Raw genomic sequence first — 26,631 nt, 5'->3', positions numbered from 1 at the left:
AAACACATGAATTTCGCAATATGAATGCAAATAGTAGCATTGACTATACAAAGAGATATGATAAGAATGAAGTTACATTGTACTGTAGAAAATGTGACCCTGACTTTGCAGCCAATCAAGATCAATATATAGTGAATTCAAATCATCTAACAGCATTAGTGGTTCTCGACAGTTGCCTATACACAGAAGAAGAAATCTAAAGTGAAAAATAAAGACATTGTTCTTGTGTATATACATTTTTTTTATTAATAAACAAATTTACATACATTTTTAAAACGCTTTACTCGGAGGGCAATAAAATCAATATTATATAGGTCTGAGAGCATATTTTCCACCACAAGGTCATTCAGACGTGGATTGTCTACGTAAATGTTGAGAAACTCCTTGTAAGTATAACCGCGACATCTGAAGACGAAATATAGTAGCGCATGAAAATCGCAACTTTTAGTCGTTAGATCCTGCACTCTCTTCTGGTTTTGAATAATAGTTTTCCCACTGCTTTCAATATAGTTGTTGATGTGTGGAGTGTAGAATGTATAGGGTAGGCCGAGAGGATCAAATATTTCAATAGCCTTCATTGTTTGAAAGGTGCACAGCTAATGGCCGATATTCAGTCGACGGACTGCCATTAACAATTACTATGGTATTTTTTTCACTGTGAATTTTTCCAAGGAAGTCCGATGGTATACAATAGGATCTGTATTTGGACATGTACGGGTTTACATCAAATACGTTTATTAATTGACTAGTGGTCATGGTGCAAGGTCTAGAAGAACACTGCCTTCGGGAGTGATTTCCCAATAGGTTTCAAATTTATTTAACGAGATTAGTGCAATACTCTCAGGTAAAGGGTCGGCAAATGTACACTCTAAACGCAAACTCCCCGTTCGTACTATACTCATATCTTGAGTGCCAGACAAGTCTAGGTCAATGATGCCCTGTGTTTTAGAGAACATTTCTTCAGTGATACCATTTTCAAATAGTTGTGAATCCTGATTTAGGCTTTGCATTGTCAACTCATAAAATGTCCTGTAGGATTTATCAAAAGGTAGATTTTTGAGTGGGATTCCATTTACCTTTCAGACAAGAGATGAAAGCCCAAGCATCTCAAATTTATGTGGGCAACCAGTCCACGATCCTATTGCGCTAGCGCTTTTTACAAATGCTAATTTTGATGGAATTTCAGCACTGATAAAGGATAAGTCGCTGAAGTTGCGCGAGCCTGTGGCAATATGACATTGATTGGTGATTCTATGAGGAACAAGTAGTTTAATATTATTCCCACTGGCTCTCAGTTTTTCCACTGCCAAGGCAACAGAACTCATAACCTGCTGCTTTCGTAAATGTAGTATTGCCGAGGTGAACGAGAGAGTTACATCAGAATTGGCAGGAAGCTCATTTCGTAAAATGAAATTGGATGGAGCAAGCGTCAATTTTATATCCACTTTAATATTTGATGGTAGCTATTGGGGTATATTAAATATCTCGTGATATATTTTTCCAACTAGATGTAATTCACTAGTTGTAGCATTTTTAAGTTCATCTGTACTATCAGTATCTGTAATATACTCATATCCATTGGAGGTGCCTCTCAATTCCTTGTATACTTGGGTGTCATCAACATGAACTGCATAAAGCTTGTATAATTTGAGAGATTGTTGCTTGTGCTCACCAATGTACCATTTATGTAGACACTGATTTGACGAAATAAATTATGTATTATACAATTTTCATAGGATATTCCATCAGCACGAATTGGCATTCCATTGTCGTATTTCTTGACTTTCACAAGTAAATCTATAAATGTTGAAGACATGTCCATAAAGTAGTCTTCATCCGAATAGATTTGAAAGTGGGTATTATCGGAGAGCGGTTGTTGTGGATAGAATTGTTCATAGTATACATGTTTTACACTTACATCAACATTTTCTGCATTGAATAGATTTGAAAATGAAGTTATTGAAGGATGGGAATTCCTATGTGGTAGATATGCCATTGTTTAGTCTAGGAAAAGAAATCCTGTTTTGATCAAAATATTCTCTTCCTAGGGCTTCTTTTTCTTCTAGTGCTTATTGTACTTGTGGTTTTTTTTCCTCCTTTTCTTTGACAGGAGTGATGTCTTTCATTTCTGACCTGAGTAGAGACTGATGAGTGGTGCACTGTTTCTCAACCTTTTTAAACGTCTTCCATTTTGTCAAGATTTCAATTACTCGTCAAGGGTTCGAGCACTGAACCTAAGATTGTCCAAAGCACTTTTTTAAAATCCTTGCCAGAGCTCCAATCGTATAGTATAGAGGATGCAAAATCCGTCGCAGCCGGTACAATATATTTTTTAGCCAGAGGTAGCGCAGAGCGAAACAGCTTAGCAAACCAACTATGAAGACCATAGCCAGACATTGATGAACGACCTTTGTAATAGTCCATTTCATTGCCCAGTTGTCTTGGGCCAAGATTATTAACATAGCAGTCAATATCAAGACAAATGAATATCACTTTTCTATTAGACATCGTTTTTTTTAACACCGACAACGATGGGTCGAAAATGGTATGTAATCACAGCCAAACCTCTTGATATTGCTAGAGAATCACCTAATTCAGTTCTTAGTGTTAACTGGTAGAGTTCCAAATAGGAAGTGTTTACTGGGATGTAATGAAGATGATTTTTATTGTAATGATGAATATGATCTTGATTGGTTTTTCGTTCAAGAACTCGTAGGAAGGGGACATTGCTATTGCCAACTCTGGATGTTTCAACAAATTAAGCATAAAGAAATATACAAGTGTCCGAGGAGAAGGCAGGCAGGCAGTCAGCAAAAATAACATTAGTGTTTCCGGAACCTTTACCATTGATTATATTAAGTTTAAAGCAAAGAACATCTTTTAGATTATCATTGAGAATAACCTTTTCACTGGCAATGGGTGAACTAATGTAGATCTTGCCCTCTCCCTTTGAATAGTTGAAATGAAAGGCTCCTTTTTTACGAGCGGAAATTTATTTATTGATAGAACGACATAAATCATTCATACAAGTGAGTTCGTTGTATGGTAATTCAACATATGGATAATCCAACCAATTGATCTTTTGAAATTTATTTTGTTCGCTAACGGCTGGCAGCCAATCATAGGGTCTAATTTTTTATACACATTTTCGATCTTTCCTCGGGATATCATATGTATTTTTGAAAATACAGTCGACAAGAGCCACTTCAAACACGCCGTCAAATTTGATAGTGGGAGAGAGTTTCGTCCAAAAATCACTTATTTTATTCAAATCAATGTAGAGAGGGTTAGAGACATTAGACATTAACGTCACGTAGAAATTATTGGAAATTGTTAACGTTTTCACCTGCAACCCAAGAATCAAAATCCGAGTTGTATCCTAGCCAACGAACAAGCACCTGTCTCTTGCCCCTGCGAGTACGGCTCTTTAATATCTTTTCAATTTGATAAATTTCACTACGGTTTCTAGCTTTTTGTAGTTCATAATCATAAAAACCGCCGAGAATCTCATCATCTTTGGTGTCTCGCAGAAGATATGCCATGGGTTCGGTATCTAGGATTTTTTACACTTGAAAAAGTTCAGTGGACCATAAATAATTCCCCTTTTAAAAAATGTTGCTGGTTCTATTAATTCGAACAGTATCGCCAACATTGAATTTTTTCTCCACATTTTTTTTCACTGGAATATTGTTTAAGAAAAGTGTCAAATGTATTTTCACTGCAATGAACTTCCTGAGGGCTAACACTGGACATAGATTTATGAGGTCGTTGGTTATATATTTGCATGATTTTATCTAAGTCATGAATAAAAGCAGCAGTATTTTTCAGTGTGCAATATCTCTAAATTGATAGACGAATTGTTCTTATCGATCGTTCAGCCAATGCAGCCTTTATCTGACTGTGATTATGATAGAGCTTTGTATTATCTTTCAATAGAACGTTTTGCACATGTGGATTAACCAGTTCGCTACCACGATCACTTTGAATTTTTCTATAGCAATGTTGTTCAAGAATACCTTCTAAAGCCTGAGCAACTTCAACACCTCTCTTTGATTGCAATGGAATGGCATATGCATAGCGACTAAAGACACTGATTGCCACTAGAATATATTTGTAGGGTGTATTGTGCCGTCTTTGAATCTCATCTAGAATTAAAAGATCTGTTTGCATTATATGCAGTGAGAAAAAGGCTTTAGTTTGTCGATATTGTTTGCCACGAAGCCTGCGATTTCGATGTAGAGTGTAACTCGATTCATTTTCTAGATACTCTTTTGCCTTTTTGACGTGCTGTTGTTAACACTGACGTCAGAGGCAACTTTAGAAAGTGTTGTGGGAGAACTTAGACTTCCCACTTCCCCAATATTTTCATAGAAATGTTTTAAAACTTCATCAATTTTGAACGCAAACACGTGGTGTAATGCCCTCTACCCTTTTGCACACTGGAGGGTGGTACCTGTGACGGTGAGTTGATATCAATACATTTTCGCTTTTGTCTAGCCATCACCATCATCGTCAGTGTTATCAAATCATTGCTGCTGCTACTAGGAGTGCTAGTATTTTCCAAGATTGATTTCAAATATTCTTCTTTTTCTCTAAATGGTGTTGTTGTTAGAGGGCTGACACCTCTACTATATTCCCTTAATTTCTTTCGAATTTTTTTATTGCCAATAATATTTTTGGGGAAGATTTATGTGTTTAGAAAGCTGTAAAGATTATTGTAAATGATAAGCCCTTTATAATCTGTAACCATATAACAAATTAAATCGAGTAGATTACAACTGTTCCCCTGAATTATAATTCGTTTCCCGGTGCTATCGACTTGAACTTGATGATCATCACCACTTTCCAACATATAATATATGTTGATATATATGGAGATATGTTAATATTCTTTTACTCTGTTCCCTATAGGTGTGCGGCTGACACCTCTACTATATTCCCTTAATTTCTTTAGAATTTGCTTATTTTCGATAACACTTTTGGAGAAGATTATATATTTAGAAAGATGTAAATATTATTATCAAAAGATAAGATTCCTTTACAATTTTTAACCATATCACAAATGAAATCAAATATATTATAGCCGGTTCCCTGAATTATAATTCATTTCCCGGTGCTATCGACTTGAACTTGGTGATCATCACCACTTTCCAACATATAATATATGTTGATATATATGGAGATATGTTAATATTCTTTTACTCTGTTCCCTATAGGTGTAAGGCAGTAGGTTTCCAATTGTTGACACTATTGAATTCAATTCCTTCTCCTTTGATGGTGCTATTCTTGATGGTGCAGAATCTTGAGAATATATTTCCTTTTTGGGGGGCTGGGGATCAGCTACATTGATTGGCGGGTATCTCACGATACGGTCTATGTTTGTCTACACGACGAAGTGCATCTTGAAGTAAAAATAGCTTTTTATTATCGGCAATATTTTCATCATTAATGCATTCGCTTAGATTGTCCTCAAAGTGTTCAATTGGTGAAAGGACAAGTACTGTTAGAGCCAATTTATAGAGTTTAGCCATTTAGAGAAAACTGTTTAAAAGTCCTGCAATTATTGGCAGTAAAAATGTAAAAAACCTACCACCCGCTTGAAGGAGACGTTTTCTTTATAAATTTTTTCCTTTGTTTTTGCAAACCAAGGCACGTACAGAGGAACGATGTTGCTTTGTCTGTTGTCTACCACCTTCTGGCAAGCGTACATTGCCCTCAGTTAAATTTAAACACAGTTCAGATATTAGATTAATAAATTCTTTGTCAACACCATGTTCGAGTATGTTCATCCTGAGTGGGGGTTTTGAAGTGTTTAGAACTTAAAATATGTGTCTATTTTTGTGTAGTTTCTTCAGTGGCATGATGGCAACTAATAGCCCTTTCTACTGTTCATCGGAAGATATACGGTAATTTCTTTGTCGAAAATATTTGTGACTACACCCAAATTCTCGGCTGTATTCTGATTAAGATAAAAAGAAATGTACCCGTAGGGCTTATTTGTCGCCTGACTGTACGCTGAAAGTAGAAATTTGGGGGCACTGGGAAGTATGTCTTTATTGAGAGTTATTAGACAACTTGAATAACAAACAACTCGGTAGATAATATAGACGGTTCAGTTCAAAGCAAGGGTCCTCATACACTTGCTCTGATGAAACAGATTGTATAGAACTAGGGTTATGGAAATGTGTTCATGATCAGAGCGAACAGTAGACAGTTGTAGCATTTCTTGTGAGAAACTGTTCAATGGATTCAGCTAAATCATCAATAATCAGCCATGAGTTTGGTACTATTGAAAACGTCAAGTCCTTGTATGAATTGTATTGGCATAGATGTAGCAGTGGCAATAGCTTTTATTTAGTCATAGGACTCTTGCCAAATACTATAGCAATAGTAAATTTTCTTAGGTTTTTCCAAAAACTTTTTATTACAATTTTTAATTATTTCAGCTAAAAGTGTCGTTTTCTCCAACATTGACGGACCACAGAGAAACGATCTGACTGGTCTTTTAAATCGATAGATACTTCTGCTGACAGCAGTTGGACTACAACTAACTGTAAACCATGCTTGTCTAATGAATATATAATAATAATATTCCCTAGAGCAGCATCTACCTAGTACGATATTCAATAGCAACAAGAACAAAAACATATTTTTTTTCTTTTATTAGTAACAATTTGTACAACGACAACAATAATAGCAAAAGAATAGAACAACAGGAACAATTTAATATTTTTCATTTGTTGGCAATAACAAGAACAAAAACAACATGTATTTAAATAATGCATAAAGCAAAAGCATGAACAGCAGCAGCACAGTTGAACATATTTGTAGACTAAGAAAAAATAAACACTATTTACAACATTTAAAAGATGAGAATCCCCCCTCCCCCCCGGCCGACGGCCGGGCCGGGCCCCCCCACACCTCCGGGGCCAAAGGCCGGGCCGGGGCCGAAGGCAGAAACCCCCCAACCCCCTAGGCCGGGCTGGAAAGTGCGGGGGCCGGCCCGCTGCGACGGGAAACAAACACAGTATACAATTGCAGCAGCAAAAGTTCAATAATGACGATGACGATGATGATGGTAACGAAAATAGAATGTAGATTATATGGGAAATTGTTGTCCTCCAAAAACAAACCCACCAAGTAGTACTATATTTGAATTTAAGTTAATTTATCCAGACCGAGGTGTTTTCGATAGTCCAAACATTCAAATCGATCTGAAATACGGTATTGACCATGGGGGAGTACCTTCACATCTTCCCCACGCACTTAGACCTTGTCAGATATGCAAGACATGGCATTTTTTCCACTCTAACAGTATAATTTTTAAATTGTAATGAGCGAATTGCCATTACTTTTGCTCTTGGCAATAAACTACTCTCCACACAGTTTTTGTAGACACTCATGTCGAAATTATTTTTTTTAAAGTGTGTAGGCACCCCTTTGCACACTTGTTTTACATCCTTATCGTGTGTTTCCACACAGTATACTTTTGAACCAGGGAACACCCCGTTGGATATTAAATCGCTCCCCGTCCCAGATTTTAACATTAATTGTTGATTGGGGCCTGACATTTCACCAACTCGGGGTAGATGCTCTCATTCCAATTCGTGTAATCTATCCGAGAGCTTATTTGCATGCCATTTTCCAAATCTTCCAATAAATTCTCGGTTTTAACTTTTAAGAATAGAGAATCTGAGTATCCATAATACATTTGAACTTCCCCCTTCCTTTGTCATTGTAACTTACCTACATCGTAAAGGAATGGTAGTATGAATATCTTTGAAACTTCCTGCACCGAACTCCCTCCCGCGATACCCTTTTTCAGAATAACATTTCTCTTTTTTCTGTGTAGAAAAACCATATTCGAAACTATGACAGCGTATGTTGTGAAATTGGGATCGGCGACGATCCGTGCACATTCTCAGGGGCAGGTTACGACGTCACAACGAGATCTGTTTCGTACGCTTTCACACATTTTCCCAAAAGCTGAACTTAAAATAAATTTATACATTTCTTTTTGAACTTTGCTTTTTGCCTGTGAACGTTTACTGACAAGAGTGTCAATAAACATTTTCAAGTTGGGTTTCTGATCGAATTGCAGGGCTCTGTGCATCTTTGTAATCCAGAAACCATTGGTCACCATCCACCGCAATAGCACATGGTGAACAACAGTATTCAGTTTCGGGTCCAGATCTTCAATTAGTTTCTGCTTGGAGGGGGTCCAATGCGTACCCATATCCTCGAACAAAGACAAATTGTATGGACTCAAAGAGTCCTTGGTCATCGGTCTATTTACACACGGAAAAACAAAATCTTTGACAGAGTCGTTGAGCTCCATTGGTATGTGACTGTCAATTTAAAAAAAACATCTATGGGGACCATTTTTCTTGACATTGTGGATGTCGGGGAAATCTAAGGCACAAGGATTTTTAAGCCATTTGCAATTGCCACACGGTAAACTATAGTGAGACATTGCTGAGGGGTAGAGCGAATTCATGTCCAGAAAAACAGCATTGGACTTTATATCGTCGCCATCAACAGACTTCTTCACAGTTGGTTCAGTTGTTAAGACGCGATCCCCATAAAAACATATCCCCCCCTCATAGATGTTTTTACAAATAAGTGTTGATTCACATCGGTGATCAAACCTATTTCCTCCCTACTGATTTTTAGAATCAAATCCATTACCAGGTGTGGTGTTGAAAAATAATAGCCAATGTCTAGGCCGAATTCCGAATAAATCTGATCTGCGTTCTTGCAAAAGACAATATTTAAAAGAGTTAACACGTCACTTGCCAAGTACATTCTACAATAATCCCAACCATTTTTACACCCTCCCCCCCCCGTAGCCCATACACTCTTGGAAAATTCATAGTCTTCGACAATTCATTCTTTATCGGTAAGTGAACTATAGAATGATTCAATAGGCGGAGGTTTTTCCTCACTTAACGTTGCGCCAAGGTTGTAATAATCATATGCACATATGCCTTTACAATTCAGTAAATCATATTTACTGAATGATACAATAAAATCATATTTTATTGTCGGGAAAGCGCTGTTTAAGCAGAGGGAAACTATCGATATTGTCATTTTTCTGCACTGAAATAAGTTGGCTGAAAGCTATGTGGGAAAAGCTATAAGAATCTAAAAAACAGATTTTTTTCCAAAACGTAAGCCCATTATCCCCTGTTTGCCACTTGAATACTAAAAGCAACAACTTCTCAGCTGATTTGGTTATAATATTGTAGGTAAATGAGTTATCTACCCAGGGACTATCTGCATCCTCTTCCTGTGCATACGTGCCAAAGCCGGTAAAATAAATTTCAAATCGTAATTTGAATTGTAAATGAAAGCTGGTATAAAGAACTGCTGGCTCACATTCACATTGCCCAATTGATGATCTACACCACGAAAATTATTACCCCCTGATGATATTTCCAGCCATAAATGATCATGGTCCCTCACTTTCCCCTTCCCCCTTCGTCTTGTTTCCCCTGGTCCGTTTCACCTTAGTCCCCCCTTCGAATTCCCCCTTACTTACCCAACATGTTTTCCTATTTTTAATGGCCAGGCGATCCTCTGCCGATAGAATCATTGGGCAATGTGTATGTCTCAAGCGGGAAATTACCCCATTCGTTGTGACAATTAATTTAGTCAATGCTTCGATCGTGCAATCTTCCTCGTCCAATATCTCGACTATTTCTAAGCGACGAATAATGTTACTGCTGTCTCTTTGCGCATGGGCATAGGAAACTGTAATAGCTTGATATTCTTTGATACGATTTGGATATTGGGGGTCGTTCACATATGTAAATCTAGCCTCCCAATCTAAACTTATTTTTTCACTTTGCATAAGTATATTCTGGAAATTTCAAAATTGTAAAATTGACTGGTCACCACCAACTGTCTCCACCGATTGATAGCCGTGTCTTTTGCAGTGTAACATGTGATTTTGTAGCTTTAAATCACTACCAAATCTAGACAAACACAATGGACAATAGTAACATACCCCGCACATCTTCTTACCCTCCCCCAGAACTCTACTAGTATCCGTAATTGGGTTGAAACGTCCAACTGAATTAGGTTCACTAAGCGGTGTGTACAACAGCCAAACCCAGTGTTTCACAGATTCAATCGATGGGGCCCTTACTGGGAATATTACCCCCTTTTTATTAGAACGCATCCCCTCGTCAAATTCCGTTTCACCTGTAGAACAGTAACACCAATCTTTAAATGCGCGTTTGCCCATTCAAAAATATCTATTTCTTTGAGTGCTACAGGAAATTTATCTTTTGAACAAGTGAAATCTACTCGGGGGAAGTCAGACCCCTCTTTTCCATGTAGGGCCCACTGATCCAAATTTTTCTTTGTAGATTTATCTTTCAGAGTTTGGAAAGCCGATACGAGAAATGCGTACATGAAACACTTTTGGTGTGTTTCTAAACAGATTCGTTGGACACCCTGACATCCTTCTAAATCAGGATTATATTTTAAAACTATTGATCGCTCAGACCCCCCACCCCCTCTTTTAAAATAAAATTTTTTTTTAATTTTGATATATTTACACTTAAGTTTTCAACAAATAAAACCACCGAACCACTACAATTCTCATTATAATTGTCCAGTTGCGTGACAATATTATCTACCCATTGCATGAAAACATTATCATAATTCCCCAAATGAGGGAATGCCACCAGCATTTCAGTGTTCACATAATGATCGTAGACCTCACCGTGATTTTCATTTAAATAAAATATTTTTAAAACCATTGAGGCTTTTATGCTGTCTCGTCCCCCCACAGTTAAATTTGGTGTTCAAGAAGTGCTCGAATCTTCTCCACATATGTATGGATAATATTTATGAGGTCGCTTATAATATTTCATGCCATCAGTGTATTAAAGGGGTCGCCAAAACTTGCAGTGAAAACGTCTATCGTATTCATAATTGATTTTTTTTGCTGAAATTCGGGTAGCGGTGATGATGAGAATTGCATATCATCACTAACTACTCCCTCTCCACCTCCTCCACTTTGTTCAACAATAGGGATGGTGTGTGGAGTGAAATCCCAGAGTTTGCTTAACATAGTCTCTAACGCGTTAGGACTATGCGAATCAGCCCAAGCGAATTTGTTTTCTTCAATTAAATTCGGTTGAAATGGGGTTATATTCATTAAATCTGTGGCGGAAGGGATCTCATTTAACTCACGACTAAAATTATCTAAACTTTGTATGGTGTTAGGACTCAGCCAAGGTAAATCGCTCTCTAACAAATCTTGATCTGAACTAACTTCTTTACTTTGTTCAACTGTACTAGCGTCTACATCTAAAGAATTATTATCAAGACTGAAATATTCTCCAAATAAATTATCTGCCCATTCCGAGTCGTTAATAATGTAAGCAGGTATACCATCTAAATTATCGCTACTATTATAACACCCCCGTAAAAATTTACCGTACCGTTCACTTATATGTGATGATCCAACGGTAACCTGAATATCACGAAATTGCATTGGTGCTTTAATTAAAACCGTCTCGTCAAAGCGATCACGTGATTCATGATTTGCTTCTTCAGGTGGGTGAGAAAGTAGTGCGTATGATATGACATCCGTTCTAACCTATAGAGAAAATAGACACTTAATTTCAAAGTGTACAAATAACCCTATTTTTTTAAGCCAAGAATTGGATTATTAGCGACTATATTTTCAAATCATTTAAAACATTTGAATTAAAATAAATAACGCTTAGTAGCAATATCTGTGTACGTATAGTACCACTTGGTTAGTTAGCTGTCCCCCAAACGACTCAATATATATATCCTGAAAGTTTCAATTTAATAGCCACCCCATATGTATTACTGATATACCATATTTACAATCTAAAAGGGACATAGTAGGTTATGATTTTGTTCAACATTCCCTGAAAATTTCATCTTAAAACTATCTGTTTTGGAAAAATCTGGGATCTTACTTGGAAAGGATTAGTCTAACCCCTTCAGGCCATCTCCTGAAAATAGCTTATTTTCAATGTGTATAAACCACCCTATTTTTTTTAAGTCGAAAATTGGATTAATAGCAATCTATATTTTCTAATCATTTAAAACACAAGCATTAAAATAAATAAAAAAACAAAAAAACAAGCTTATTGTAGTAGTAGTAGCAGAAGCAGTAGCAATAACAATATCTGTGTGCGTATAGTGACATTTGGTTAGTTCACTGTCCCCAAAACCATTCTATATATATCCTGAAAGTTTCAATTTAATAGCCACCCCATATGTATTACTGACATATGATATTTACAATCTAAACGGGACATAGTAGGTTCTTATTTTGTTATACATTCCCTGAAAATTTCATCTATATACAATTATCTGTTTTGGAAAAATCTGGGATCTCACTTGGTTTGAAAGGGATAGTCTAACCCCTTCAGGCCATCTCCTGAAAATAGCTTATTTCAAAGTTTATAAACCACGCTATTTTTTTAAAAAAAAAGTCAAAAATTGGATTAATAGCAACCTATACTTCTAATCATTTAAAACATAAGCATTAAAATAAATAACAAACCAAAAAAACACACTTATTCTAGTAGTGGCAGAAGCAGTAGCAATAAATATCTGAGTGCGTATAGTGGAATTTGGTTAGTTCACTTTTCCCTAACCACACTGTACATGTCCTGAAAGTTTCAATTTAATAACCACCCCATATGTATTCCAGATATATCATATTCACAATCTAAACGGGACATAATAGGTTCTGATTTTGTCAAACCTTCCCTGAAAATCTTAATATTCTCTATTCTATATTTACAATCTAAACGGGACATAATAGGTTCTGATTTTGTCAAACCTTCCCTGAAAATCTTAATATTCTCAATCTTAATATTCTTTATTTGTTTGAAAAAATCAGGGATCTTACTTGTCCCCCTCCCCCACCGTAATAGAATACATTCTTAAAACTGCGGCAAATTGTATAACTTACGAGCTATGTATACGAATATTCATTTTAGTCTGCACAAAATCAGTTAATTGCTTGTTGTCAAAGTGATTGGTTGTAAACCGGAAATACTTTTAGAAATGGTTTTGATTTATTATAGGTTGATGTGATAATTGAAGGGTAGTGTTATCCCATTCCAATCATGTGACAAGCACATATCACTTTTCAATTTGATGTTATTCAGTTGTCAATAGTGCCAAAAAGGGATAATTTGCCGTTGTTGACTGCTAGTCTATTTACAAGAAATATCGTTAAATTTCGTTGAATTATTTGCGTTTTGCGAGATCCTCATGTCCATAGTCAGTTCACCGTCTTGTATATTGGTCCTTGTATTGACAGCGATGGTATTCTTGCCTTGTATACATGATGTCGAGGTTCCGATATATTTAATTACTTAAGGGTGCGAGTGGCTCTCAACCTCAATCCGGGCCTTTTTGTCGGGGGCAGGGGCATATTCTTCAAAATTATCCTTGAAAAGAAATTAAATTATATGTTTTTTTTAACCATTTTACAACTTTTGAGGGAAGTTTTATTCATGAAACTAGCTAAAAGTTCATAATTCTTATACACCGTTAGGTACGTTTATTTTATGGCAAATTAAATACATAAAAAAATAGATATTTTCATTAAGATATTGTCATTCTGCATTATTGCAAAGCGAACACATTATTCCTTAAGCATGTGTCGCAGAGGCAACCCACTAACATTTTACAACTTTTGCGGGAAGTTTTATTCATGAGACTAACTAAAAGCTGTTAATATTTTTTCAACTTTTTTTTTGGGGGGGGGTATCATTGAAACTAGCTAAAAGTTGTTAATTCTTGTACACCGTAAGGATCGTTTATTTATTATAATTATTGCATGGATAATTAAATACATAAACAATAATAGATGTTTTTCATTAAGATACTGTCATTCTGTATTATTGCAATGCGAACACATTACTCCTTAAGTATATGTCGCAGAGGGAAAAAATCATTGTTAAAAAAAGAAAATTTATCAGAGTTGAAAATCATGCAGCTACTTATCACTTTTTGAAGAATGGATTAGTACTTATAGGTTAGCTGGAACATATGCGAGAAGTAAAGTTTGGTTAATGCTAATGAAGTAAAACACCAACTAAAAGCTGTTAATAGTTTTCAACTTTTGGGGGAGTTTTATCATTGAAACTAGCTAAAAAGTTGATAACTCTTATACACCGTTAGGATCGTTTATTTATTATAATAATGTATGGCAAATTAAATACATAAAAAGTGATAGATATTTTTCATTAAGATACTGTCATTCTGCATTATTGTAATGTGAACACATTAATCCTTAAGCATATGTCGCAGAGGGAAAAAATCATAATTTAAATGAAAAAAAAATATCAGAATTGAAAATCCTGCAGCTAAACATCACTTTTTGAAGAAAGGATCAGTACTTACAGGTTAGCTGGAGCACATGCGAGAAGTGAAGTCTGATTAATGCTAATGAATTAAAACTCTAACTAAAAGCTGTTAATATTTTTCAACTTTTGAGGGGAGTTTTATCATTGCAACTAGCTAAAAAGTTTATAATTCTTATACACTGTTAGGCTCGTTTATTTATTATGTTATTGTATGGCAAATTAAATACATAAAAAAGACATTTTTTTCATTAAGATATTGTCATTCTGCATTATTGCAATGTGAACACATTATTCCTTAATTATATGTCACAGAGGGTTAAAATCATAGTTCAAATGAAAAAAAAAATTATCAGAGTTGAAAATCATGCAGATACACACCACTTTTTGAGGAAAGGATCGATACTTATCGGTTAGCTGGAACACACGCGAGAAGTATAGTCTGATTAATGCTAATGAAGTAATACAGAATATGATGAAAATATACTAGTTTAGAAAAAAAATTGGGTCATATTTGCACATTAGGGGTGGGGTAAAGCATAGCATATATTAAATACGCAATACCTTACTAGACAGAGGAAACCTAAAGCTAATTTAGTAGGTATCAATAAGAGCTTTTGAATATAATATCTTTTAGGAGCTCCAGTTTGTTTCTAAAGTATTTTTCATCCTTTCTTTATTTCTTTAACTAAACTTGTCTTTTTTTCATGTGTCTCTAATATAATGCAATAGTACCCAAATATCACAATTAATTATTTATAAATAAAACTTACGATATAAATGTGTGTAACAATATCATAGAAATTCTCCATTTTATCTGGTGTTTGTTCCTTAAAGGTTTCAAAAGTACTGCTATTTTAGGTTGAAGCACGAACACTATAAACAATGTCCCAAGGTGGAATTGTGACATAACAGATAATACGTAGTTTCGACAAACACATTACGTCAATTCAAGGTTAATTCACAGAAATCTGGTCTGATGTCACTTAGCCTAGTATTCTAGCTCTGTGATTGGCCTAGAAAAAGGCGTATGATCTTGTTCGCCCCGAAATTAGTATGGTTCTCCTACTCCCCTAGTAGAAAATTACTCCCACAGAAAATTCGCTCTGGAGAATTTACCCCACAATGGCAAATTTCCCCCATGAAAAATCTCCCCTCCTACGGAAAAATGCTTCGGACAACTCCAACCCGGTAAAAATTTTCCCCCAGACAATTCACCTTAACATCTCCACATGCAAAATTGAGTCGGTAAAGAGAAAGTGAGACTAGTAAAAAGAAATTCGTATAGGAATTCTGGCAAATACCCCCCGTTCAAAAATTCCCTCTGTAAAGTTTAGCCCCATCCCCGTAAATTTCCTTCCCCATGGAAAATTCCCCCCTCCCATCAGAGAATTCATCCCTCCCCCTCCACCCAAAAAATGCAAGCAAACATCCGAATAACAAATACTGTAGGTCATTAATTGGTAAATTTCATAACTTAAAGACCTTTCCTAAGGGCTCTGGGGGGTCATGTAATTTCCAAAGGCATAGTTATTGGACCTTTTAGCTATGCTGAACAAAATGGCTATCTCAATTTTGATTGAACAACTTTGAGGAAAAAAGAGGGTGGGAGGGGTCTAGTCTCCGTTTAATTTTCTGGTCAATTAAAAAGGGCACTAGAACTTTTAATTTCCGTTTGAATGAACCCTTTCCCAATATTCTAGGACTATTGGTTCGATGCGATCATCCCTTGGGGGAAAAAACAAACAAATAAACACGCATCCGTGATTCCTCTGGCAAAAAATGCAAATTCCACAATTTTGCAGACGGGAGCTTGAAATTCCAATAGTAGGGTTCTCTTATACGCTGAATATGATGATGTGATTTTCATTAAGATCCCTTGAATTTTAATGGGTGTTTCCCCGCTTTTTTGAAAATCAGGCAAATTTTCTCAGGCGCGTAGATTTTGATGGGCAACACTTAAGTTAATGAATTTTATATATTTGGAACCAGCATAACAAGCCAATTCTTTTGATATATGTATTGATATCAAAATTACTTTTTTTTTTAGAGTTTCGGTTACTATTGAGTCCTGTCGCCTCTTACTTACAGTTTCTATAAAGCGCTGATTTCTGTAATCCTAGAAACATAGGGAAACATAAGTAGTTGGTTTATTTGTACTAGTTTTATTTATATCTGGTAGATAGGCTGTGAAGTAGTAATTTTTGCCCGTTTTAAGTTTCAACTTCACTCTTTACTTCCCTCAGAAAACCTTTTTTTTTTTTTTAAATTAATCTCTGCTCGTTTTTGATTATAATTTAGTTTAGAAACAACACTGCCATGATTCTTTTTTATTTTACAGAATAGTTTCTGTTGGTTTTAATTTTTAATGTTGCACTTTAGTTTCAGTCCAAAACTTTTTTTTATATAGTTTCTAATCAAGTCCAATCTAGGGAAAAATAGTGTAGTCTCTTTTTTTTTTTTTTTAAGAAGAATAGACCTTTAATTGTTTGTTTTAAAAAATTTAATCTAGTAGCGCATAACAAAGTAGCTCGAGGCGAGTAGCTTCGACACAAAAGGTTAACTAAGCAGACAAGCTTACATATCGACATGCTTGTTGGAAATTTTGCTAGCTCAACAGAAATGTGCCTTTAGGCTTAGGGAGTTATTTGACCTGCCCCTAAGTAGAAAAGCCATTCATTATTTACAAATGAGTCGAAATTTCAAAAAAGATCATTTTTGTGTAGATACAATAAATGGTATTATAAACTAAGTTTGTTTTCATTTCAAAAATTTAGGGAAGAATTACCAGAATTCTCCTACAGAAATGTTTTCATTTGTTTTTCTTCCTCTTTGGATGAACAATCTTGCGCATGGAGAGAAAATTACAGCAGAATTGTCAAGTAAATAATTTGAATAAGTAAGTATAACTACAAGTAATCCTTCCTTTAATATACAAGTTTAAGTGGTTCCACAGCCACATCCCTACACTTCTCCAACCACTAAGCGGCAAGGGGTTGGGGTCAGGAGCGTAATTTCCTATGGGACAGAGGGAGCAACTGCCTCTCCCAGACCACAGCTATCCCCCAGGTGAAAATTAAGCATCCACTGAAACAGGTTAGCTTTCTTTAGTACATCTTTACCTTTTTTATTGCTATATGGCTTTTTTTTAGTTTTCTCTGTCATTTTCACTTGATTTGGGAAAATTAGCTCCAGATTTTACCCCCCCCCCCACACACACACACACACGCAGAAGGATTTTAAAATAATTATGCCATACTTTGGGGTGTGAATTTAGTGATCTACTAAGAATGTCGTTGCAAAACATGAACTGGATGACCTCTATTCCCTTTTAAATCAAAATCCTTGACAGAATACCTTCCCGGGCCATGCTTTAAAAAATGAGTGCATCACATTTACAAAAAAAAGTGATATTATCTGAAAATGACCACAAAGAAGGGGACAAAACCGTGATTGAAAAAAAAGCATACTTTCAAGTGTCAAAAATACGCTTCATTTTCTGTAATACCCAGAAACCCCGTCAATTTATGTTTACAAGAACCACTTTCACAATGTTTGCTTGTCGCTTCTTGGTCTCATGCATTAATTAAAATAATCCATCAAGGTAAAACTTCTTAGAGAATTCTAGCACTGGGTATTAAAAAATGCTATGTAACTAAAGCACTGAGTTAATTAAAGTTTCTATGGTAAAGAGCGAGAGAATTAAACTATTTTTTATGAAGTTGAACTTTTGCCAACAGGAGGAAGGGGAGGGTGGTACGTCAAGGAATAGTCATCGAGAACTTCATAATCCAACTATTTGTTATTCGGTGAATTTCTTTCTCTTAAGAGCATTCGATCTCTTAAAAATCATTTTCAAGCCTCATGTCAGCTGACCGTGTTAGAGACAAAAATTTCATTGCAAATTCTGCCAAGGAACTTACTAACCTTGAAATCTAATAAATGGTAGAATTTGTAAAAACCTTAGATGTAAGCAATAGCTTTTTAATGAGCAATTAAACATCTCTCTACCATGGTGTGGTAGCCTGCTAATGTTGCAGTCGCTTCCTGGTGAGCAAACGATTTATGAAACTTATTACTGGGGATGGGAGGGGGGTGTAAACGGGAGGGCTTCTTGTAAACCTCCAGTGAAGAGTTTTGGAACATAATTATTACGATGGTACCGTTTTATGCTTCCAAGTTTTTCCACTTAAGAAGTGGCACCAAAAGTGCTGGTTTTAGTGATATATAGCACTTACGGATGGTAGAATTGATGAAAGCTCGTAGATATGAGTAACAACTTTAAAATGAGCCATTAAACACCTCTCTAAAAAGTTATTGTAGCCCACGGGCTCCAGCTTTAGCCCTTTAAACATGCCACCAAAAGTGCCATTTGACACTTGCAGATGGTGGAATTTATAGGAAGAATGTAGACATGAAGGATATTAGCTATTAAATATCAGTCTATGATGTTCTGCTAGCCCGCTAGTGTCAACCCTTGAGAAATGGCACAAAAAGTGCCAATTTAGTGTCATATGGCACTTGCAGATACCGGAATTTATAAAAAGCAAATAGATATGATGAATAGCTTTTAAATGAGCCATTAAGTATCTCTCTATGATGTTCTGGTAACCCACTAGGACTAAAAAAAAAGGATACAGACCAGTGCTACATCAAAAAGAGTGATTGAAAAGTGAGTGATTGGAGACAGGTCAATGGAAAAAAAGTGATTTTCCTCGTTGCTCAAGGAGGGGGACTTTAATTTTCCTTTTCAAGCTTTTTGACCATGCTGATTCCAATCGTGCCCTTTTCATTTTGGTCTGACGCCATTTTCAAGGGGTTTCAGGCTTTTTTCAAAATCACCATAAATTTCTTTTCGCAATAAAATTTTACTTTTAAGACGCAATTCCGCAATCAATGTCAGATGGTAATTTGTTCCCACTAGGCAGCTTTTTCCTAAGCATGTTTTTTTACTTTTGGCTCTGACCGTGTTAAAGAGTTCGTATTGAATTCTCTCAACGGACTAATGAAACTTGCTAAGGGGGCTGGGAAGGGGAGTTTACGGGAAGAGTTCTTTGTAAATCTCTAGTTAACGGTTTGGACCATAATTATTACAGTGGTACCGTTTTATACTTCAAAGCTGTTCAACTTAAGAAATGGCACAAAAGGTGCCGTTGTTTATGTTATTTGGCACTTACGATGGAAAAAATGATTAAAAGCACGTAGATATGAGCAATAGCTTTTGAAGCAGTAATTAAACATCTCTCTAAGAAGTTCTGGCAGCCCACTAGCCCCTAGCTTTTCCACTTGAGACAAAACATCAATAGTGCCATTTTTAGTGCCATTTGGTAGTTACAGGTGGTGGGATTTGTAAATAAAACGTAGATATGAGCAATAGCTTTTATGTGAGCTATTAAACATCTGTCTACGATGTTTTTGTGGCCCTCTAGCCCCACCTCTTGAGAAATGGCACAGAATGTGCCATTTTTGTGCCATATTGCACTTGCAGGTGGTAAAAGTTATGAAAAGCACTCAGAATGTGAGAAACAGCTTTTGAATGAGCTATTAAGCAGGTCTCTATGATGTTCTGGTAAACCGCTAGCCCTGGAAGAAAAAAACAACAGAAAAAAGGCGGGAGAAAGACCAGTGCTACCCATACAAAAAAAGTGATTTTTCTTGTTTCTCAATGTTAGAGACTGTAATTTCCCTTAATAAGGCTTTTGACTATGTTGATTCCAATCGTATATTTTTCATTTTGATCTTACGCCATGTTTGAGGGGTTTCAGGTTTTTTTTTAGAAATGACCATAAATTCTTGAATCAGTGTCTTTCACTATGCAGTTTTTTTCTAAACACGTATTTTAACTTTTGGGTTACTATGGGCTGCTGTTCGCTTTTTATTAGGTTGCAGCTACCGCTACAACCATGCTTTGATGTAGGAACAATGCCGCCATGATCTTTTTTTATTTATACGGAACAATTTCTGTTCGTTTTAATTTTAATGTCACTCTTTAGTTTCAGTTGAAGACTTATTTTTTAATATAATTTCTGATTATGACCGATCTAGGGGAGCAGGTTTTTTTCAATCACGGTTTTGTCCCTTTCTATGTGGTCATTTTCAGATAATATCACTTTTTTTTGTAAATTACAATTTTTTTTGTATTACAGAAAATGAAGCGTATTTTTGACATTCGAAAGTATGTTTTTTTTTTTTCAATTACGGTTTCGTCCCCTTCTATATGATCATTTTCAGATAATATCACTTTTTTTGTAAATGTGATGCACTCATTTTTTAAAGCATGTCCCGGGAAGGTATTCTGTCAAGGATTTTGATTTAAAAGGGAATAAAGGTCATCCAGTTCATGTTTTGCAACGACATTCTTAGTAGATCACTAAATTTTTATTAATTCTACCCTTCGTAAGTGCGATATAGCACTGAAAACAACACTTTCAGTGCCACTTCTTAAGTGGAAAAGCTCTGATGTACAAAACAAGTACTGTTGTAATAGTTACGTTCCAGAACCCTTGACAGGAGGTTTACAAGAGCCCCTCCTGTACACTCCACCTCATAGCCCCCCCCCCAGTAAGTTTCATAAATCGTCTGCTCACCAGTAAGCTACTGCAACGTTAGCAGGCTACCACCTCATAGTAGATACATGTTTAATGGCTCAATTAAAAGCTATTGCTTATATTTACTTGGTTTTTACGAATTCTACCATCTATTAGATTTCACAGATGTCAATGTTAGCTAGTTTCTTGGGACAATTTGCAATGAACTCTTTGTCAAGGTTGAAGCATTAGCTGCAACCTAGTAAAGAGCGAACCACAGCCAATAGTAAATAAATGTTAAAAAATGTTAAAACGGTCTCTTTTTCTTCATCTTTTTTCCAGGCCTAGCGGGCTACTAGAACATCGTAGAGAAATGCTTAAGAGCCCATTCAAAATCTGTTTCTCACATGTACCTGGTTTATGTAAATTCCACCATCTGCAAGTGCAGTATGGCACGAACAAAGGCAATTATTATGCCATTCCTCAAGGGGTGGGGCTAGCGGGCTACCAGAACACCGTAGATAGATTTTTGATGGCTACTATAAAAAAATATTGCTCATATCTACGTTCTACCTATAAATTCCATCATCTGCAAGTTTCAAATGGCATTAACAGTGGTACTTTTGGTGCCATGTCTCAAGTGGAAAAGCTGGGGCTAGTGGGTTAGCAGAACTTTTTAGAGTCATGTTTAATAGCTAATTTGAAAACGTTTACTCACATCTACGTGCTTTTTATCGATTCCACCATTCATAAGTGAGATAAAGCACTGACAACAACACTTTTGGTGCTACTTCTTAAGTAAGAAATCTTGGAAGTATAAAACGGTATAATTGTAATAATTATAGTTCAAAATCCTTAACTGGAGGTTTGCAAGAACACCTTCCGCATGTTCCTCGTCCAGGCCCCCTTACTAAGCTACGCAATTAAATTCCTATGAACCCCAATATATTAAATTAGATTATTAGAGGCGTGGTTCTGTTAGTACATCACTAGACTTCAAATTAGATTATCATGCGTTCGATTCCTGCTTGGATTTTTTTCAATCATGGTTTGTCCCTTCTTATGATTACTTTTTCAGATAATTCACTATTTTTGCATAAGTGATGCACTCATTTTTTAAAGCATATCCCGGAAAGGCTCATTTTAAAGCTAATACTCATATCTACGTGCTTTTTATCAATTTTACTATCCACAAGTGCCATATAGCACTAAAAACGGCAATTTTGGTGCCACTTTTTAAGTGGAAGAGTTTGGAAGCATAAGACGGTACCATTGCAATAATTATGGTCCAAAGCCCCTAACTGGAGGTTTATAAGAACCCCTCACGTATACTCCCCCTCTAATCCCTCTTGGCAAGTTTCATAAATCGTCTATTAATCTTAAAAGTAAAAGATTATTGCGAAAACAAAACTAGAACTAAAAAATTTTCAACTAAAAATCTACCAAAAATTAATCTTGAATGATCGACAGTTGTGAATTGAACCTTCAAACTTCAGTCTGTGACGAAGCCTGTGTACTAGTTCTAACGGCGGTAATTGAGGGGAATCCATTAAGCATCTCTCTGTGATGTTCTGGTAACCCGCTAGGCCTGCTGAAAAGAAAAAGAAAAAAAGGGAGACAGATCGGTGCTACGAATGCGAAAAAGTGATTTCCCTTGTTGATCAAGGAGGGGGAATATAATTTCCCTGAACAAGGTTTTCGACCATGCTGATTGCAATGGTACACTTTTCATTTTGATCTGACGTCATTTTCGAGGGGTTTCAGTTTTTTTTTGAAATCACCATAAATTTCTTTTCGCAATAAACTTTTGCTTTTAAGACGAACCGAAATACTAGTTACCAGAGTCAGTGCCATATGACATTTTTTTTCAATAGGCAGTTTTTTCCAAACGTGTTTTTTAACTGTTGGTTACTATGGGCTGTAGTTCGCTCTGTACTAGGTTGCAGATACCGCTGCAACCATGATTCGCCATCGCCTACCCGAAAGCCTGTTTACGCTTCACTACAACTGTCGTCTGCAGAAACTCGTTGCTGACAGCCTTAGCACAATACTTAGTTTATATTTGTTAACTCATGTTATGACAGCCTTAGCCTGTACTTAATTAAATAAAAAAAAAAATTTTTTTTAACTGAAAGTAAGGAGTGACATTAAAACTTAAAACGAACAGAAATTATTCCGTATATGAAAGGGGATGTCCCCTCCTCCATACCTTGCTCTTTACGCTAAAGTTTTTTATTGTTTAAAAAATAAAGTTGTGTGACAGATTCAAACTTTAGCGTAAAGAGCGAGGTATTGAGGAGGGGACCCCCTTTCATACACGATATAACTTATTATCGTTTTAATGTTTGATGTTACTCCTTGCATTGAGTTAAAAAAACTTGTTTTTTTATTTAATTTCTGAATGTTTTTGAATTAATGCAGGTTTTGATTTGCCCTCATCGGACCTGAATAATCTAAACGAAATTTTGATATTAACTTCAGTTTTTTTGTTAAGTGGCTTTCTCGAAATTTTGTTTTGACGTAACTTACGTAACGAACTTCTATATTCGTATGTTTTATTACATATATTAGGGAGATTGCCCCCTAGTCGATACCTTGCTTTTTAAGCTGAAGTTCAAATTTTGTTCGAATCACAAACCCCTGAATCACAAAGACCGGTAAATTAGCATAGATAGCTCTTTTGAAAGTACTAAAAAAAACTTAAGCGAAAAGAGCGAGGTATTGACTAGGGGGAAAGCCCCCTCATATACGTAATAATTTCTGTTTGTTTTAAGTTTTAATGTTGCTCCTTACTTTCAGCTGAAAAAACTAGTTTTTTTATTTAATTTCTGATCGTTTTTTAAGTAATGCTGGAAAAACTAGTGCCCCTTCATAGAAATGTCCCTTCCCCCAAGGAAACATCCTCCATGGAAGGATCCTCCCCCGTAACCCCCGCCTCCGACACCCCCCCATCAGACAAAAATTCCTCCTGAAACGTCTTTATACTTCCCATTAACCAATACTATATGTAAACAATGGGCAAATTCATAACTTCCAGCCCTTCCCCCGGGAACTGTGAGGGATTAAGTCATCCTCAAAGACATATTTATTAGATTTTCGAGTATGCTGAACAAAATTGCTATCTCAAAATTTTGATTGGGTGACCTTGGGAAAAAATGAGGGTAGGAGGGGCCAAGTTGCCCTCTAATTTTTTTGGTCACTTAAAAAGGACACTAAAACTTTTAATTTCCGTTCAAATGAGCCCTCTTACGATATTCTAGGACCACTGGATCGATACGATCACCCCTGGAATAAAATACAAATAAACACGCATCCGTGATCTTTCTTCTGACAAAAAATACAAAATTCCACATTTTAGCAGATAGGAGCTTGAAACTTCCGCAATAGGGTTTTTCTGATACACTGACTCCGTTGGTGTGATTTTCATTAAAGTTCTATGACTTTTTGGGGGTGTTTCCCCCTTTTTTCGAACATAAGGCAAATGTTCTCAGGCACGTAACTTTTGGAGGGTAAAACTAAACTTAATAAAACTTATATATTTGAAATCAGCATAAAAATCTGATTCTACTGATGTATCTATGGGTATCAAAATTCCGGTTTTTAGAGTTTCGGTTACTATTGAGCCGGGTCGCTCCTTACTTACAGTTCGTTATTACGAACTGTTTGATTTATGTTTGTTTGATGCGAGTGTATTATTTATTATGTATTCTGTAAAATTTTGAATTTAACCGAGTAGCGTCTTTGCTAAATAGTAACTTTTCTTTACTACCGCTTGAAGAAAAATATGGTGTTGAAGACTTAGGGCAGGCACACACCACCTTTACTTTTTTCCATTGGGTGTTCGGTATCCATTGCTAAATAATTTCCCGAAATAATTTTTCAGACATCTCAAAACATATTTAGGCTTGAATTTTTCACAAATGTTCCAACACCCCTTTCTCCTGAAGGATATTTCATTCCCCCGGACTTCCCGGATGTGGACCCCTCTTGCTCCCCTCTCCAATGAAAATACAGACATATGGAAGCTAAATAAATGTGTGACAATATGTGCTTGGAAAGCCAAAAACAGTACATCGAAAACAGAGTTGATACAAAGCTAATACGGGTGATTAGACCCTCACACACACACACATACACACACTAATAGGGTCAGATATAAGGCCTGTTTTTTCACTCATCAATGTGCTAAGATCATAAATCTTTTGTCAGAAAACGCTTAAAAGTGAAATCTTTGAAGAAAGATCATACATCTTTGGCCGTTTTTATGCAAACATCTTTCATAATTCTGGTCTGATCAGCGGTCTTAAAAAACTAATGAGTAGATCATCGAAGTTCTTTCATCATTGTTCTATATGGCAGAAAGATGGCGTCTTTCACGTATTTTGCTAACATCAGTGAGCTGTAAGATCTTAGAACAAAGATGAGTTGAAAAACGATAATCTTTGCAGAAAGATGTAAGATCTCAGTGCTAAAAAACGGGCCTATAGCCTTCGGATATATGCCAATATATGTTTTATTTCAAATTAGATTTATTAGGTTTTTTAAACCCAATTTTGATGATGAATAAGCAAGGCCGTACCCAAAGGGAGGAGGTAGGGGGTTTAAACCCCCCTCTCCCCGAAATATTTGTTTGACTCGTAAAAACGTAACAAAGATGGATATAAAGAAATTTTTTATGGATTTTTTTATGTTTTTTTGTGTAGCCTCCCCCCCCCCGAAAAAAATCTTTGAGTAAAACCCCCTCCGAAAAAAATCCTGGGTACGGCCTTGTGAACAAGCACAAAGGGTAATGACTAACCCACAAAATCAGCACACTTCTAAAATCCAGGGCTATATACACGGGATGTACGCAATTGTCACGGTAGCGACTATTACATTTGTAAGGAGTGCTGAATGAGTAATTTGAAGATTGGACGAAATTATCAAAATATAGGTGTCTTAACTTTTCCTTTCCATATGCCTTTGTTGTTCCTGTGATACCGAAAATTATAGCTGAAATTGAGTTAAAAATCTTAAAGGTCTGTATTACCTTTTGAGTAAGGCTGTAACAGAAAGAGCTCTTCGTTTGCCCAACAAATATAGCGACTTTTCGAAAAGAAATAAGATACTCACTCTTAGCAGGCGTATTATCCTAGAAATTCACATGGGAAGAATCTACCCAAAACCAAATTTTAACAGTAATAAAGAACCCAATTGAGTGCGTCAAATACTAGGAATTTGACGGGTAATGATGAGAACGGCGAAGATATTTATGCAAGCAGGTTTTTCTCGTAGACATCAACAGGCCAAGACCTCTGCTTCCTCAAGTAACGTCACAAAGCCCCACTTAGCCAAGTGTAGTTCCGGTTGGTGAAAGCTTGCTAATACTTAAGGAGATTCAGTTAATGATGCATGTATTGCTATGCTGATCGAGAAAGGTATATGCTAAATACGTCGTTTTTACGCTGAATCGTATTCGAGATAATTTTAGTGCAAAATTCGTTTTTTAGATAGATGCTATTATAGTAACAAAACAGGGTACTTTAGTATATAAAACACACTCGAGAAATGCAGTTTGGTGACTACTAATGAAATAAAAAAATACGATGAAAATACAACGCTTCAGTAACAAAATTATGGAAACTACCACAAAGAATTATGGAAGGGATAGAGTGCATACCCTAACCAAAATGTCAATTAAATACTTAATTTAAAAAAAAAAATACAATGTGGTTTCTCAACGAACCGAA

General features: G+C 36.0%; 1 protein-coding gene across 4 annotated transcripts in view; it reads right to left on the bottom strand.

Annotated features, from left to right (window-relative positions):
• Positions 1-26,158, bottom strand: part of LOC148950616 (uncharacterized) — a 107,998-nt gene extending 81,840 nt beyond the window's left edge. For 2 of the 4 annotated variants that reach the window (XM_089092514.1, XM_089092517.1), the window contains exon 1: positions 26,015-26,158. The gene's annotated coding sequence lies outside the window, so the exon portion shown is untranslated. Of the gene's footprint in view, positions 1-11,456; positions 11,540-22,345; positions 22,491-26,014 lie in introns of those variants that run through there. The other 2 variants (XM_089092515.1, XM_089092516.1) reach the window with 2 other exon arrangements.
• Positions 26,159-26,631: the final 473 nt, after the last annotated feature.

This window comes from Artemia sp. Qi Xiang Cuo, chromosome 7 (genome assembly GCF_049724085.1).
Source record: "Artemia sp. Qi Xiang Cuo chromosome 7, ASM4972408v1, whole genome shotgun sequence".
In the NCBI taxonomy this organism is placed as follows: Eukaryota; Metazoa; Arthropoda; class Branchiopoda; order Anostraca; family Artemiidae; genus Artemia; species Artemia sp. Qi Xiang Cuo.
Note: the sequence above shows the minus strand (reverse complement) of the source record. Positions and strands in the feature narration are given on the sequence as shown.